The sequence below is a fragment of the Neofelis nebulosa genome, chromosome 1 (assembly GCF_028018385.1).
Source record: "Neofelis nebulosa isolate mNeoNeb1 chromosome 1, mNeoNeb1.pri, whole genome shotgun sequence".
Taxonomy (NCBI): Eukaryota; Metazoa; Chordata; class Mammalia; order Carnivora; family Felidae; genus Neofelis; species Neofelis nebulosa.
In genome coordinates, this window is record NC_080782.1 from 197,789,155 (window position 1) to 197,805,578 (window position 16,424).

Genomic DNA, 16,424 nt, shown 5'->3' on the forward strand with positions numbered 1-16,424 from the left:
CAGGATGTAAGGGAATTAGGCAGTCTCTGCCATAGTACATGACAGCAGAATGGATGGCACACACCTTCCCTGTTCGCACTAAAACACTGTGAAAGAGGCAGAAGGATCTCCTACAGCTGCAACTAGGAAAATCCATAATCCTACATGTAGCACAAATAGGGAAAGTAGAAAAAACAGGGCCTTTACTTCATGTGTTGGCTCTTTACAAACTCTCATGGGTAGAAGATAGTTCCTACATGGAAGCCAGAGGAAAGGGAGACTTGGGAAAGTTGCTCTCACTTCTAGTGTGTAGTGTGTAAGCTAATCTGAACCATCTACCACATACCCCAGATGAATCGAATGCAGGTATTCATGACCATAATTTGAGAAAACAGATTGTCAGATGGCAACTCATTGGGTAGAAGTTAGCACATTCTAATAAAGAAACAAAGCAAATAGTAAAAGAAATGACTTTTCTAAACATGTCTGGATTTTATGGTGTTACTAAATATGTCCCGATACCATATAATTTTTTTTATAATCTACAATTTTGGCTTTGGTTTTGTAAGTCATTGGCATTTATACAGATACAGATACAGCATTGATTTTAGAGTTTGCCAATCTTTGACCTTAAATATTGAAATTTAAACTGTTGGGTAATATTGTCAACTACATTTCAACAATTGATTGATTACTTATTGAAATTGTGGCTAATATGGTCCTGGGGCATATCCTCCAGAATTTCTCTTTAGTGCCATGTTTTCTGCCTTGTTTCTGAGCTGATAAAGCACAGAAGAAAGAGACAAGAAGAGATAATGATGAAACAACAGCACTGAGGGCAGCCAAGGCATCACTTAGCAATTGCCCATCATTCAGGGAAAGATTTGCTTCTCTCACTGTGCTCGTTTGCCATGGGGGAAATTCCATGAAATTAGTAAAATTTTTGCATAAATTCCTTTAATTTTAAAATAAAAAAGCTGTGTAGTTCTATTTTGCTGCAGCTGGAAAATAAGAGAAATGGCATCTTTGTTGGTCAGGCAAAGGAGAGAAGTAGTTCAGTTTGGTGGTGAAGTGTCAGACTATCACAAGGTAGTGAACTGGAAATAATCATTTAAAGGTTGTATATACCCTTGGGAATCACAGAAGAAAAGTCTGGGCTAGATATACAAGTTTAAGAAACTTTAGGATATTGGCCACAAAAAAAGCCATGAGAGTGAAGGAGATTAATCAGAGAAACTGTGTAGAAATTATGTGATAAGAAGAAAGCCAAGTTGGTACCGACCCTGATTCATGATTTGGATAAAGAAGCTGAACCTGATAACCTGATAAATGTATGACCAATGAAGTAGGAGGAGACCAGGTAAATATGGATGAGTGGTCGTAGTGAATTCAGTAGAAAGTTGGTGAGGTAGATAGAAATAGAAGAATGGAGGGATGGGAAGAGACAGATGGAAAAAAAGAGGGTCTTACATTTTTGGTCAAGAGTAAAGAAAAACGGATATTGGATATGATAGACACAGATGACTACAAGATTGTGAAAGGATTCACCTTGATACTTGACTGGTTGACGGGCCTCCCAGACCTCATGGGATTCTATTGAGAAGTGGGAAGGTTATAGCCTGAAGTGAATTTAACTTTTTTGATGAATAGAAAGATACTTTTTCTCTAGATCCAGCCAGATGACTTTAGTACGATGATTGGCAACATGCCTCAAGACTGATGGTCCACTGTAATAGGTAACTCTTATGGATCAACTTTACTGGACCAAGAAGTACCCAGATATTTGGCCACACATGATTCTGGTTGTGTCTGTGAGGATGTTTGCGATGAGATCAATGTTTGAATTCGTAATCTGAGTAAACAAATTGCTCTCTAAAGGTGAGTGGGCTTCATCCATACAGTTGAAGGCCTGAATAAAACAGAAAGCCCAACCCTTTTGCAAAGTAAAAGGAAACACCTTCTGCCTGACTAACGTGGGCTGAGATATTGGTGTTTTTATGTCTTCAGACTTGAACTGAAACATTGACTCTTTCCAGGTCTTGAGCTGGCTATAATTTGAACCAAATGCTAACATGTGCTCTTCTGGTTCTTAGGCCTTAAGACTCACCATCTGCTATCCTGAGTCTCCAGATTTTGAATGCAGATCTTGGGACTTGTCAGCCTGCATAATCATGTGAGTTAATTCTTTATTTTCTACACACACACACACACACACACACACACACACACACACACACAATATGGTTCTGTTTCTCCAGAGAAGCTAATAAGACTAATAATATTAGTCTCTAACTAATATACCCAGAGACTTCCAGGATTTGATTACCATCCTTGAATTGATGAGGGACCTTAAAAAACAATGTATACAGGGTAGGTTTTTAAATCCGTGGAATGGAAGGTAGTTAACCTTATTGACAAGAAATTCCTTCTGTGCTAGGTTTTTTGAATGAATCCGAAGTGAAAGCTGTTGTTTCTGCTTCCAAAAAGGTGAATATCCAGATAAAAAGAAGTTAATTAAGGAAGGAAAATATTAAGACTCTTTGAGGGGTACTGTTTTAAGGCATGTTTTACTGTCAGATACATTATATAATTCATAAACAACCTTGTAAGATATCATTAGGCCTCTAACAAAAATGAAGATATAAAGACATGAAGTTTAGGTAACATGCCTGAAGTCACAGAGCTAGCAAGTGGAGGATTGAGTAATAAAGTTGTTTGTCTTACTCCATAATCATTCTCCCAAAATCTTTCCATTATACCTGGCTACTTTATGTACGTATATATACATACATAATATACATACATATATATATATATCCATATAATTAATATCATTCCCTTGTTCTTTCATATATATATATATATATATATATATATATATATATATACATATATATACAGATATATATATGTATATATATAAAACAGAAAGCCCAAGCCCATATATATGTATGAAAGAACCAGAGAATGATATTAAATATATGGTTATTAGAAAAATATGAATATCAGGGGCACCTGGTCGTTTAGTCAGTTGAGTATCCAACTCTTGATTTTGGCTCAGGTCATGATCCCAGGGTCATGGAATTGAGCCTCACAACAGGCTCTGTGCTGAGCATGGAGCCTGCTTAAGATTCTCTCTCTCCGTCTCTCTCCCTGTGTCCCTCTGTCTCTCTCGCCCCCCCCCACCTCTGCCCCTCTCCCCTCTTGCACACATGCACTCTCTAAAAAAAGAAAAAGAAAAATATTAATATCAAATAGGACAGTTTAGGTCAATATTTCACAAATGTGAATAATGTTTTAAAGCACAAGCAATTTGATCAGACCCCATTATCATTTTAAATTATTTTTAATATAGTTACTTTAGTATATACAGATACAAATGGATATATATCTTTTACTTATAACCCTAAGAACCAAACAAATTTATACATTAAATAAAGCAAACTCCAAACCCAGTAAACTCTAACTTCATATTATATTATGGTTGGTGACATTGTGTTGAAACTAAATTATTACTAACAGAGCGACTGTGGTAATAACTGTATACTCAGGCTATTTTATATTTGACATGCCAAGACTGTTATTTGGTGATGACACAATTTCTCACTACTATCTCTTTTTTGAACTACTATGAAATCTTGCGCAGAATGTTCTATAGTGATGTGACATTTATTTAGCCCAGAAACATAGTTTACTAAAGCATCATGTATTAAGTCTCCCTCCGTTCTTTCTCATTTCTATGAGTCAATCCAGGTGGAAGGGTGTGGCATCAAAATTAATGCAAACCAAAGTGGCAACTTGGACATTATAATTGTATTGCAGTATTAGAATATTAAGTGCTTGTTGAACCAGAAAACCCAGAATACACATATAATCATTTTTATAATGTTCCAGCTTTATTTGCAGATAACTTGTGGCCTGATATATTTACTCTTTTTTGCACTTCAGTCTCCTTATCCATAGAATGAAGATAAAAATAATAGCTAACTCATAGACTTATGTGACTGTTAGAAGAGTTAATATGTGTTAGTCACTTAGAAAATGTCTTTCACACTCCATTCTCATTAAGTATTTGTTATTCTTAACTTTTATTCTAAAATTAATACAAGCTATTTTAGAAATAAGTGTTACAGCTAACAAACCTCTGAGAGCATGCCATGGGCTCCAGAACTTATAGAAGTCCAGTTTGACAAACCCTTGTTCTGATTTTCTATACTATCTGTGTCTAAGAGTTGTGATTCACACATGACAGTATTATACAGAGTACTCATTTCCAGGTTAATTGCTACTATTTTGCAAAAATCACTTCCTTACTTAAACATCTGCATATTTGAATAAGAAATTTTTGCTATTTGCCTTTCCACATGCTCAACTGTCAAATCTTCTGTCAAATTTTGAATACCTATATTTAGATATCTTGACTTTTTCATCGCTGGCGATCTGGCACTAGATTATTTTACTTTTTATTCTTGGAAAATTGGGACTGAAACGAGTTTGGCCAAAAATGTGGATTTGTGTTGATATACAATTTGCTTTTTTCTTATGTATGAATTCTGTATCTTTGAGAGTCATCACATCTTATCAATTACTTGAAAAGCTCCAACTATTTCACACTTCCTATTTATTTGGATTCAATCCAAATAAAACTAATGTCAAATTATTCCACCCACTTTTTTTTTCAAATTCTATTTACTATGATCCTCAAAGGCAAGGAAATTAGATGCATGATTACATGGGAAAGCAGATGTTGTGCTGACCCCAGTCGAGACTAACCACAGTCATTTGAGCTTCTCTTGTGAGCATGGACCTATTGAAGCTGCATTTCCGCACACCAGTGACAATGTCCTTTTTCCTCAAAGGCAGAAATCGTTTGCTATATGAAACTCCTGGACAAATGAAACTCCGTTTTAAAATGGAGGAGAATTGAGGACAGGCAAGGGAATGAATTATCCTCCCTCCTCCCCCAGAAGTTCATGAGAAATTAGTAATTCACTCTTTTAAAATTTTTTGTTTACTTTAAATTTTTCTCTTGTCAAGAAAGAGAGGATGAACATAAGACTTTATAAGAAATTCATATGCCACTTATGAAAACTTTTAATCCTCAGTTCCACCCTGATAAAAATCATTAAAATGTCACTAAATTTTGTAAATTGTCAGGATTTTGTGTGTGTGTGTGTGTGTGTGTTTTGTTTTTTCCCTGCTGGAGAGTTAGTAATAAAACACGGAAAATTAACTCAAACTGCTACTAATCATTTAATATCAGGGTGAAGGCACGATTTCTATTGCACATCTCACTTGTTCTTCAAGAAAAGAAAACACAAAGTTTACTAACACTCATTTTACTTTGTAGAACTATTAGGTTACACGAAGTCCCTATATTTATGTATTCTTTGCAGGCCTTTTCAGCAAGATCACTTTCAGCTTTGAGAATCAATTTTCCTAGCAATACCATGACTTGCTTACCTACTCAACTACGTAAAATGTTTACTCATATTTCTGGGCTGTGTGTTCTAACTAATTAGTTCTACTGAATTCTGAACAGTTTTTAAATGATGCATATCACTTAGAAGGGTAATACAAGACTGCAGTGTCCGGCAGGATAAACCAGCTTGGTGACAGCCTGATTATCACGTTATTACTTCCCACCTGAAACATCTTCCAGTAGTTTTATAGTTGAGCTCTCCAAAACAACCATAACATGAACTGGAACAACAATAATAATGTCATCAATAGCATGAAGAAGATTAAATTCAGTAAATATAATAATAGAAGTTTCCTGATATTTGGCTTGTACTGGATTGGTTTCAGTTCTCTGTAACACAGATGCTACTGATCACAATGTAATTGTCAGGAATAGAAAATCGGCCAGTTAGATCGTATGGGCTGATTAGCATAAGGGAAATCTACACTTGTGAACACGGACAAAACCTAGCTTTGCGGAACACAATGAAAGTGATTGGCATAACTGTTTGACCCCTAGTTTAACGGGGAATTCTTGTGGTTCCATTCTTCCTTTAGAGTCATGGTGTGAAATGAAGGCAGAATGCTCCCATTCTAACCCTTTGGATTTCTCTTCTCCCCTCTATTAGTCAGCTTATAAAGCTTTTACTGCTAGCCCTAAGATCCTGGTTCTGTGATAAAGGAGCAAATGTTGCCATTGGAAACTTTAGTTTGGCTCATTTACTGTCCGGGAAACAACAACAAAAAGAAGTAAAAGAGAAACGTAGTTTGTAAATGTAGTTTGGGTTTTAAAGAATGACCAAAATGATGAAAACCAATTTAACAAAGAGAATTTGTGAATCGAATAGACAGCACCTCTCTTTACACAATCAATATCATTTCCTCATCCGTATAAAAAGTATACTGAGACCGAAACTCACATTTTTTTACAGTGTAAATGCAACTTACTTGCAACCATCTTTTACTGGTGCAGTGAGTAAATTCACTTGCATACAAATCTACAGAGTGATGTGTCTTGGATATAGTTATAACTCTGCCTTGGCCTCAAACAATAAAAGTCAGAACATGTGCCTTTCTGAAAATTATTTGCTAAAATTAGTGGCCATAAAATGAATAATTGAGATATATTGAACACTTATTTTATGCCAGGAACTCTTCTAAGTGCTTATAAGTATTAAGCTCATTTGATTCTCCAAATAAGCCTATGAGGGAGAAACAATTATCATCCCCATTTTATAGATGAGAGCAATGAGATACAGTGAGGTAAAGGTACCCTGAACTCACAAGTAGTCAAGTTGGAATTCAGAACTAGGCAGTCTGGCTTCGAAGTTTAGTCTCCTAACCACTATGTAAGACATGCCGGTATAAATTACCTGACTTAGGAGATGATATGGTACTGTGGAACTGAATTTAAACTCTTGAGTATTTATTCCACAGACAAGCTGTCTGTTCTGAGTAAATAAGATGCAGTTTTTATATCTATAAGCTAAGGGCATAACATCTACCTGCTACAACTAATCCTAGCCTATCTTGGTTCCTCATTTCTATTTCATTCCATTAGATGTTGTACACAGAAATTAGAAATTGATAGTATACATTCAATTACGTGATCTAATCACTCTTCATGTGATAGTATACATTAGGAAAATTGTCTGATAGGACCACACAATATTTATTTCTGGCTAAACATATTTTTAATTGCATTTCAGTTTTGCTTAAAATGTACATATAGTATAATTGAAACATATAGTATAGTTGGAGTATACTTCTTTGAGTTTTGAGAAAGAATACAAGTATGTAAACTTTACCACAATCAGGATACAGAACAGGTCCATCACTTCCCAAAATGACCTCGTGCTGAATTTTGGAGTCAGTTTCTCCCTCCAACCACTGATCTGTTTTCTATTTTTATACCATTGCCTTTTCCAAAGTCAATGGAGTCATACAATTTGCAACCTTCTCAGTATGGCCTCTTCAGTCTTGCATAATGCATTTGTGATTCGTCCATGTTGTTTAGTATATCAGTATTTTTTTTTCCTTTTTCTGTGGAGAAGTTTTTCAGTTTATCCATTTACAAGTTGAAAGACATTGGGTTGTTTCTAGTTTTTGACGATTATAAGTAAAACTGTTAAGACATTTTTGTATACAGGTTTTTGGGGTTGACATAAGTTTACATTTCCTTTAGGTAAATACTTAAAAGTGTGGCTGCTGGGACACATTTTAAGTACATGGTTAGCTTCAAAAGAAACTTCCAAACTTTTTTTCCAAAGTGGCTGCACCAGTGGTGACTCCAGCCAGCAGTGAAGGAGGTTTCTAGTTGCTCTACATCTTTTCTAGTCTTTGAGATAGTCTAATATTTTTTTGTTAGCCATTGCAATTGATATAGCAATATCTCACTGTAATTTAAAAAATAGCTTATTTGAGGTGTAATTGCTACAAAATAAACTAAGCTGTTACCATATCCTGTGCTCTTCTTTGTTATGCAGTTATATGTTTCCATTTGGTATCATTTTACTTCTGTAAGAACTTTGTTTTACATTTCCTGTCATGTTGGGACTCCTGGTGAACAATTCTTTCAGCTTCTATATGCCTTCATTTTAGAAAGAAATTTTCCCTGGATATAGAATCGTAGATTGCCTTTTCTTTTCTTAAAAAAAAAAAAATACTTCAAATATGCTAACATCTGTCTTTTACTTAAGCTGTTTCTAACAAAAAATCTGCTAACATCTTTATCTTTGTCCTGTTTATAGTGTATTTCCCCTATCCCCTTGGCCTTAAAGATGTTCTCTTTATCACTGATCTTGAGCAATTTGATGATAATGTTCCACAGTGGAATTTTCTTTGTTTTTTTGGGTGTGTGAGTCTGTGTGTGTACTTGGGCTTTTGGGTTTATAGTTTTCATCAAATTTGAAACATTTGGGGTCATTATTTCTATATATTTTTTCTATTCTTCTGTAATATTCTTTAGGAGTTCTAATTATACATTTCAAATCTCTCGAAGTTGTCAAACAGCTTATTGACTTCCATTTTTAAAAAGATATCTCTTCTCTCTGTTTAATTTTGAATATTGCTATCTTCAAGTTCATTGTGCATTAATTCCAATTTACTAATCTTCTTCCATAATGTCTAATCTGCCATTAATTCCACCTAATGTAATTTAAATCTTACACGTTATAGTTTTCAATTCTAGAAGTTCTGTTTGGCTCTCTCACCCTCTGTTTTTCATGCTTATTTAAAAATATACATTGCATATCTGAACTTAACTTTCAAACATATGGAATACATATTTTCAATGTCAGTGTCTGCTAATTCTAACACCTGTGTCGGTTTTGAGTTGGTTTTGATGGGTTGATCTTTTTCCTCATTTAGGTCATATTTTCCCACCTCTTTGCATGCCTGGTAACATTTTATTGATTGTTTGATATTATGAATTTTAGCTTGGCACATCCTTGATATTTTTATATTATTGTAAAGTTCTTTAACTTTTCCCTGGGATGCAGTTAAGTTACTTGGAAACAATCTGATCCTTTTAGGTTTTGCTTTTAAGATTTATTAGGTAGTACCATAGCAGTGCTCATTTTTTAGGATCAATTGTTACCACTCATGTCACACCCTTTTGGGTGCTCCAACCAATGTCCTGTGAGTTATGAGATTTTCCAATCTAGTTGGTCAAAACAGGCATTTTTCGTAGTCCTGTGTGACTGGAAAGCACTGTTCCTCTCATCTTTTCAGATGGTTCTTTTCCCAACATTAGATAGTTTTCTCACATGTATATGTGATCAGTACTCAGGTGAAATTGGAAGAGTCTTCTCTGGATCTCCAGAGTTCTCTCTCTGTGCAACTCTTTCCTCTCTGTACTCTAGCGACTTTGGTTTCCCGGTATTCCTCAACTCATGTTTTGCTAACTGAAACTGTGTCCCTTTTTTCCATATGCCACAACTTGGAAGCTCTCTCAAATGTAAGGCTCACCTTGTTGTTTTTTTTTTTTTTTAACTATCTCTCAGCTATTACTGTTCTTTATTTCTTTATGTCCTGTGTCTTAAAAACCACTGTTTAATGTATTTCCTTTCCTTTTCTTTTCTTTTTCCTTTCCTTTTCTTTTTCTTTTTTTTTTTTTCGGTGTTTCAGGTGGGAAAAAATCAAGTCTCTATTAATCCATCTTGACTAAAAGTAGAAGTCAACTCTGCTCCTTCTAAATCTCCTCAAAATTATACTAACTTAATAAAAATGTAACTCACAATGATGAAGAAACTGTAGTAGGGATAATAGTGGAGTATGGAGTATGGAAAATAGATGAGCAAATGGTACCCGATTTAGTTGAGCAGAGGAAGCTTGCATTACAAGCAGCCATTTACAACCAAAACAATTAGTAGTCGCAGAATTCCAGAACTCCAAGGAACTTTTTTTGTTGTTCTTGTTGTTGTTCAGAAAGAATGTTGTATCACAAGACTTTGTTTTGTTTTTAAATGTAGTAGTGTCATCACACCCAAGAGAAACAAAACTCTTACCAGAATCCCTTCTGAGGCATTATTCATGGGGTTTTGCTAGTTCTAAGACAGAAAGGAGATGAATTTTCAAAGTTTCGTTTTGCTAAGAAAGTGCTATCAGATGGGGTGTCTGGGTGGCTCAGTCTGTTGAGCATCTGACTTTGGCTCAGGTCATGATCTCAGGATTCATGAGTTTGAGGCCCTCGTCGGGCTCTGTGCTGACAGCTCAGAGACTGGAGCTTGTTGTAGATTCTGTGTCTCCCTTTCTCTCTGCCCCTCCCCTGCTCACACTCTGTCTCTCTCTCTCTCAAAAATAAATAAACATTTAAAAAATTTAAAGAATAGAAAATTCTATCAGATATCTTCAGATTTGTAGAGACAAGGCCTGTGTCTTCAGGGAAAGAGATCATGGAGTCCCAGAGGTAAAGGGCTGGCAGGAGATCCTGGGAGCAGTAAGGCCCATAGCTCTAGTGGCTATATTTGTCTTGGGTCTGATGTTGGCTGAGCTTATTCTTTTATTAGGTGTTCTTTAGTTTCAGGGTCAAACATAGATAATATTCTATAAAAAGAAAGGCTAGACATTCACATACATTGCATGCCCTCAAATCAATTAGATAACTCCTCCCCCATCCTTGTAGAAGATTGGGTTTATGTTTGAAGGAGTAATCATCCTTTAACATAAAACAATGTGACCTAGTTCTTTTCTCCTACTAAGTTTCCACAATACTGGCAATTAAACATAAGACCTCAAGAAAGAGACTGAAATGCTCCTCTGTGGGAAACTTGCTAGTCTAAGAGTAAAAAGTCTATAAAGACAGATATTTGAAAGCCCCTCAGTGAAGCAATTCAGTCTTCATACTCTTACCCTGCAGTGAGTTTGACCAGTATACAAATCCCTACCAGGCATACTCCTTGATGATTCATTTTTACTTCTAAAATGATAGCCCATCATTAGTCATCCTATTCAGAACTTAAGAAAGACTCCCCATCATGAAAAACAGAATAAAACAAAGTAACAAAACACACAAAGCAAAAATAACTTTTCAGGAAACACAGGGAAAGGAAAGATTCAGAGAAATCAGGATGTATATCCTCACAGAGATAAAGTACAATAGTCATTCACAAAATAGAAATAAGATACTATAAAACACAAAAATTTAGAAAATAAAAAACAAGCTCTTAGAAGTAAAAATTTAGAAGTTCTACTGGTAAATTTTTCAATGATATTATAGGAGAGGAAGTTGAGAGCGCTAAAGAAAATTAGGACAAAAGAACAAAGATATGAAAAATCTGAGAGAACAAAAAATTAAAAATAGATCTACCCTATGACCCAGCAATAGCACTGCTAGGAATTTACCCAAGGGATACAGGAGTGCTGATGCATAGGGGCACTTGTACCCCAATGGTTATAACAACACTTTCAGCAATAGCCAAATTATGGAAAGAGCCTAAATGTCCATCAACTGACGAATGGATAAGGAAGTTGTGGTTTATATATACAATGGAATACTACTTGGTAATGAGAAAGAATGAAATATGGCCTTTTGTAGCAACGTGGATGGAACTGGAGAGTGTTATGCTAAGTGAAATAAGTCATACAGAAAAAGACAGATACCATATGTTTTCACTCTTAGGTGGATCCTGAGAAACTTAACAGAAGACCATGGGGGGAGGGGAAAAGGAAAAAAAAAAGTTACAGAGGGAGGGAGGCAAACCAGAAGAGACTCTTAAGAACTGAGAATAAACTGAGGGTTGATGGGGGGTGGGAGGGAGAGGAAAGTGGTTGATGGGTGTTGAGGAGAGCACCTGCTGGGATGAGCACTGGATGTTGTATGGAACCCAATTTGACAATACATTTCATATTAAAAAAAAAAAAAAAAAGAAAAATCTGAGAGAAATGAGAATACATTAGAGATCAATACAGGAAGGCTTATAAGCCATTAATAGGAGTTTAAGAATGACAATAGAGAACATGCCAAAGAAAATTAGCAAGAAAATTTTACAAAATAAAAAAAGATGGGATTATTTAGATTGATTGTATCAGAAGGGAGCCCAGCACAATTAGTTGAAAAAATCCATACCAAAGCATATACTCTTGAAATTTCATAATATCAGGGCAAAAAATATGAATCTTTTAAAGAAGGTAATATGTATACATATGCATACATACATACATACATACATACACATTGCCTATCCTTATTATTCATGAATTCTGTTCTTGTCAATTTACCTAGTCAATAAAACTTATAACCTCCAAATCAATACTCCTGTGCCTTTTCACCATTTGTGTAAATGCAGAGAATGGTGAAAAATCCGAGTTACCCAGTTCATGTGTTCTCAACTAGATTGAACAAGGCAACACTGCCTTCTTGTTTCATCTCTACCAGTGTAAACAAGTGTCCTTTTCATGGTCAATTTAATGCCATGTTTTTCTTAGTTTTATGCTTTTATTGGTGACTTTGCTGTTTAAAATGGCCCCCAAGCTTAGTGCTGAAGTTCTGTCCAATATTTCTAAGAGCAAGGAGTCTATGATTTGCTTTACAGAAAAAATACATGTGTTAGATAAGCTTCATTCAGTAAGATATGGTACTGTTGTCTGTGAGTTCGATGTTCATAAATCAACAGTACATATTAAATCAGATATCTTTAAACAGAAGTACACATAAAACAAGGTTATATATTTATAAGTTGATGAAAATGTCAGAAAAATAAGTTTTTAAGATACTTAATTTTAGGGTGCTTTCTTATGTAAATAGTCCGAACTACCAAGTGATACCCTAAGGGATCTCCTATATTCCCAACGTACTCTTCTTTACCTCTGTGATGGAATGATGGTCCAATTTCCCCATGGTAGCTAGGATCAATCACTTTCACCAGCACAGTGACTCTGTTCTTACCCTTTGGATTCAAAAGCATAAGGAGCCCAACATAGCTTGTTTAATGGAGTCTTCTAGTTCAGTGGAATCACGGGAATCACTGTTTTATCCCCTGGTGGAAATATTCTTCCCTTTGAAACTGAGACCTCTAGGCCAGCAGAGCGTAATGTCATGTGAACAGGAAGCAAAAGTTTTGGTGGTGGGTTTCTAGAAGTAATAGTGAGTGGTGCCCCTCCCATTTTCATCCCTTGATTTCTGGACCTATGGATCCTAACTGTGGGAGAAACAGTACCATATAGTAGATGCACTGATTCAGATATTCAGACTTCTGGAAATCCTGGCCCCAGATATGCAAGGTTTTGCTACCTAGCTGGCATTGTAACTGAGTTGTTAAAACATAATGACAGTGTCTATCAAACCAGATGCTTTAGGATGATGGAGAATATGATAAAACTCGTAAATTCCATGAGTTTGGCCCATTGCTACATATGTTTGCTCTGATGTGAGTTCCTTCTCTAGGTCCAGTGGTGGTAATTTTGGCAGAAGCATTGCATATAGGGAAGGGAAATCCATATCCAAAGTAAGTGTCTGTTTCAGTAAGAACAAAATGCTATCTTTTCCATGATGGAAGTCCAATATAATCAACCTGCCCCAACGTCACTGACTGAGAGTGGTGTCACATTAGGGAATTCATGTTGGTCTCTGCTGCTTGTAGATTGGGCTCTCACTGGTGGCTCTACCTAGGTTGACCCTGATGAGTGGAAGTCCATGTTGCCAAATCCATACATAGCCTCCATCCTTGCCACCATGGCCACGTTATTCATGAGCCCATCAGGCAATGACAGAGATAGCCAGAGGAAAGGATGACTGGTATCCAAAGAATGGATCATCAGTACTCTTGCTTCTTAAGTCCTCCTTTTAATGAGCATTCACATGCGACACAAATATCTTCATGTTTTTTGCCCACTCAGAAAGGTCTATCCACATACCTCTTTCCCAAATTTCTTTGTCACCAGTTTTCCAATGATATTTCTCCCACATCCCTGACCATTCAGCCAAACCATTGGTCATAGCCAGTGAATCAGTATATCATCACATATCTTGTCTTTTTTCTTTCCAAGAAAAGTGAACAACGAGGTGCACCGCCCTAGTTCTGCCCAGTGGAAGATGTCCCAGAGAGGGTCTAGAGCTGTCCACTTTTGGGTGGTGCCTACATGTTATGCAGAACCATCTGTAAACCAGGTCAGGGTCTTTTCTTTCTCTGTCAGTTGATTATAGGGAACTCCCCATGAGGCCATAGATGTAGGGTGGGAGAGGGAAGGTAGTATGGCAGGAGTAGAAAATATGGGCATTTGGGTCACTTCTTCAGGTAACTTACTTGTACCTTGAACTTGCTCAAGCTCAATCACATGTATATCATTTTCCATTTTGTGATGGAGTATTGCTGTGCTTGAGACCCAGGAAAACTAGTGGTATGAGTTCTAGTTCAAGTTGAAGCCCTGAGAATGAGAAGCACTGATAGCATAGGTCCCTGATAGCATAATGCAAGGGAAGGGTAAGATTGCTCTGTCAGTTCATGTAGTCAGGCAGGAAGAGGAATTCCACCTTCTTCTACTTCTTTGTTCTTTGTGAAGGCCATCAGTGGATTGGATGACACCTACTCATATTGGAGAGGGCAAGCTTCTGTACCCAGACGACAGATTCAAATGCTAATCTCATCTGGAAACACCCTCACAACAAACCCAGAAATAATATTTAATCTGGGCACCCAGAGTCCAGTCAAGTTGACACACACAATTAACTATTAACACCTGCCAATTTTTTTTTTCCTTTTTAAGTCATCTTTCATCAATATGCACCCTTTGGAGCATCTGGGTGCCTCAGTCGGTTAAGCGTCTGACTCTTGCTCTAGGCTCAGGTCATGATCTCATAGTTCTGAGTTCAAGCCCTGCATCAGCTCTGCTGTCAGTGCAGAGTCTGCTTGGAATGGTCTCTCCTTCTTTCTCTACCTCCACCCAACTCGTGCTCTCTCTCTGAAAATAATAAATAAATAAATAAATATGCAGCCTTCACCCTGGTCAAAAGAGATTCTCGGTTTTCCTGCTCCTTCCCTCCTAAGCGGTACAGAGTTATTGGAAATAATCTTCTTTTCTTGTTTATTTCCTTGGGCTGCCTTGCGTGCCTTTCCAGTCTTCAGTCAAGTTAACGGTTCACAACACCTTTCTTAGAACCACAGGACAATTTCCACAGTTAAGCCCTTCACCAAACTTCCAGTGTTTCACTTATACTATTTTTGTTATCTCAAGTTGAGAGTAAAAGGCTTGAAAACAGAATACTATATTTTGCTTTTTATTGCCTTTGCTGAATCCAGTATAGGGCTGGACATACAAATCCAAAGACTGATTAACTTGCAAGCTGAGGATCCTAATAGCTTTGGGGAGGGAAAAAGACAATGACCAGGGATTGTGGTGTTTAAGTTTCCCCTATACCATATTCAGAGAGAGAATCATAGGCAGATTGGGTATCATAAATTCTACAAATATTCTGGAATAGGAGAATACTGAGGGATATTCAGACATGAGCAGTGAGGTATACATTAGGAGGCCAATCTTACTTTATTCTTATGAAACATTTTACAACAGACTTTAGCTGTCTCATGCCCTTTGAAATGAGCAATCATAACATACTTTTGAAATTAGTTGTTGTTAAGGCCATCTAGTTATTTCCTTACAACCACAAACAATTTATTTCCTAGATTAAGTATTGTATTTTATTAGGTGGAGTTTACCAAATAGAATACTATTTTACTCTTCTCCATAAATCACAGATGAAACAAAACTGTGTGTTTGAACTGATTTATTTCTTGATCTGTTCAAAGTAATTTTCTTCCTAAACCTTTTCTTTAAATCCTTGCATAAATTGTTCAGGAGGTAGATTTAGTGAAATCAGAAAGCATTTGGCCAAGGCAAACTGCCCTCTGGCAAATAAGAACATTGGTGCCAAGGGACACTTTAAGAGGCCTTTCTTCTTGCATTTGTGCTGCTGTGTGAAGTTATCCTATTTAAAGGCTTGTGTTTTTCCCTCACTTTCTCTTTTCTGTACCATGTTGTAAAAATCCCCATCTCCTTTTAATTTCCCTTTCATTTCACATGATTGCATGGTGTGATCTCTATGGATTTTTACTGAGAAGTTAATTTATGAGACTTTATTTTTTCAATTCTGTTTTGCTTTCTAAACTGTATAAAAAGGAATCCAGCTAACGAGTATAGAAGAACCAAGTGTTTCAGTTACTTAAATTTAGAGTGTTGTATGTCCTGTTGTGGCCAGAGAAGTCCCAGATTTTGCCTGATTTCTTAGACTATTTATTAATAATGCCATTTTTTTATCTCTAAAGTGTCTGGGTTTAAGTGATAAATTATTATGGCCAATTTCCTGATAGACCAAATATGTGCCTCATGTGTATTCTTGTGCAACTACTTGGCCAACTATCTATCTCAGAGTGGCAGAAATTCAAATGACAGAGAATAGGAGGGAGAAAAAAAAATCCAGCCCATTTTCTTATATTTAAAACGCATGACATCAGTGTGGCCACTTTGGCTTTTTGGTTTATTTCTTGTGT

General features: G+C 36.3%; 1 long non-coding RNA gene across 1 annotated transcript in view; it reads left to right on the forward strand.

Annotated features, from left to right (window-relative positions):
* Positions 1-16,424, forward strand: part of LOC131496679 (uncharacterized) — a 208,639-nt gene that overhangs the window by 11,865 nt on the left and 180,350 nt on the right. Inside the window, exon 2 of the long non-coding RNA XR_009254644.1 lies at positions 2,073-2,152. This is a non-coding gene — a long non-coding RNA (uncharacterized LOC131496679). The remainder of the gene's footprint in view (positions 1-2,072; positions 2,153-16,424) is intronic.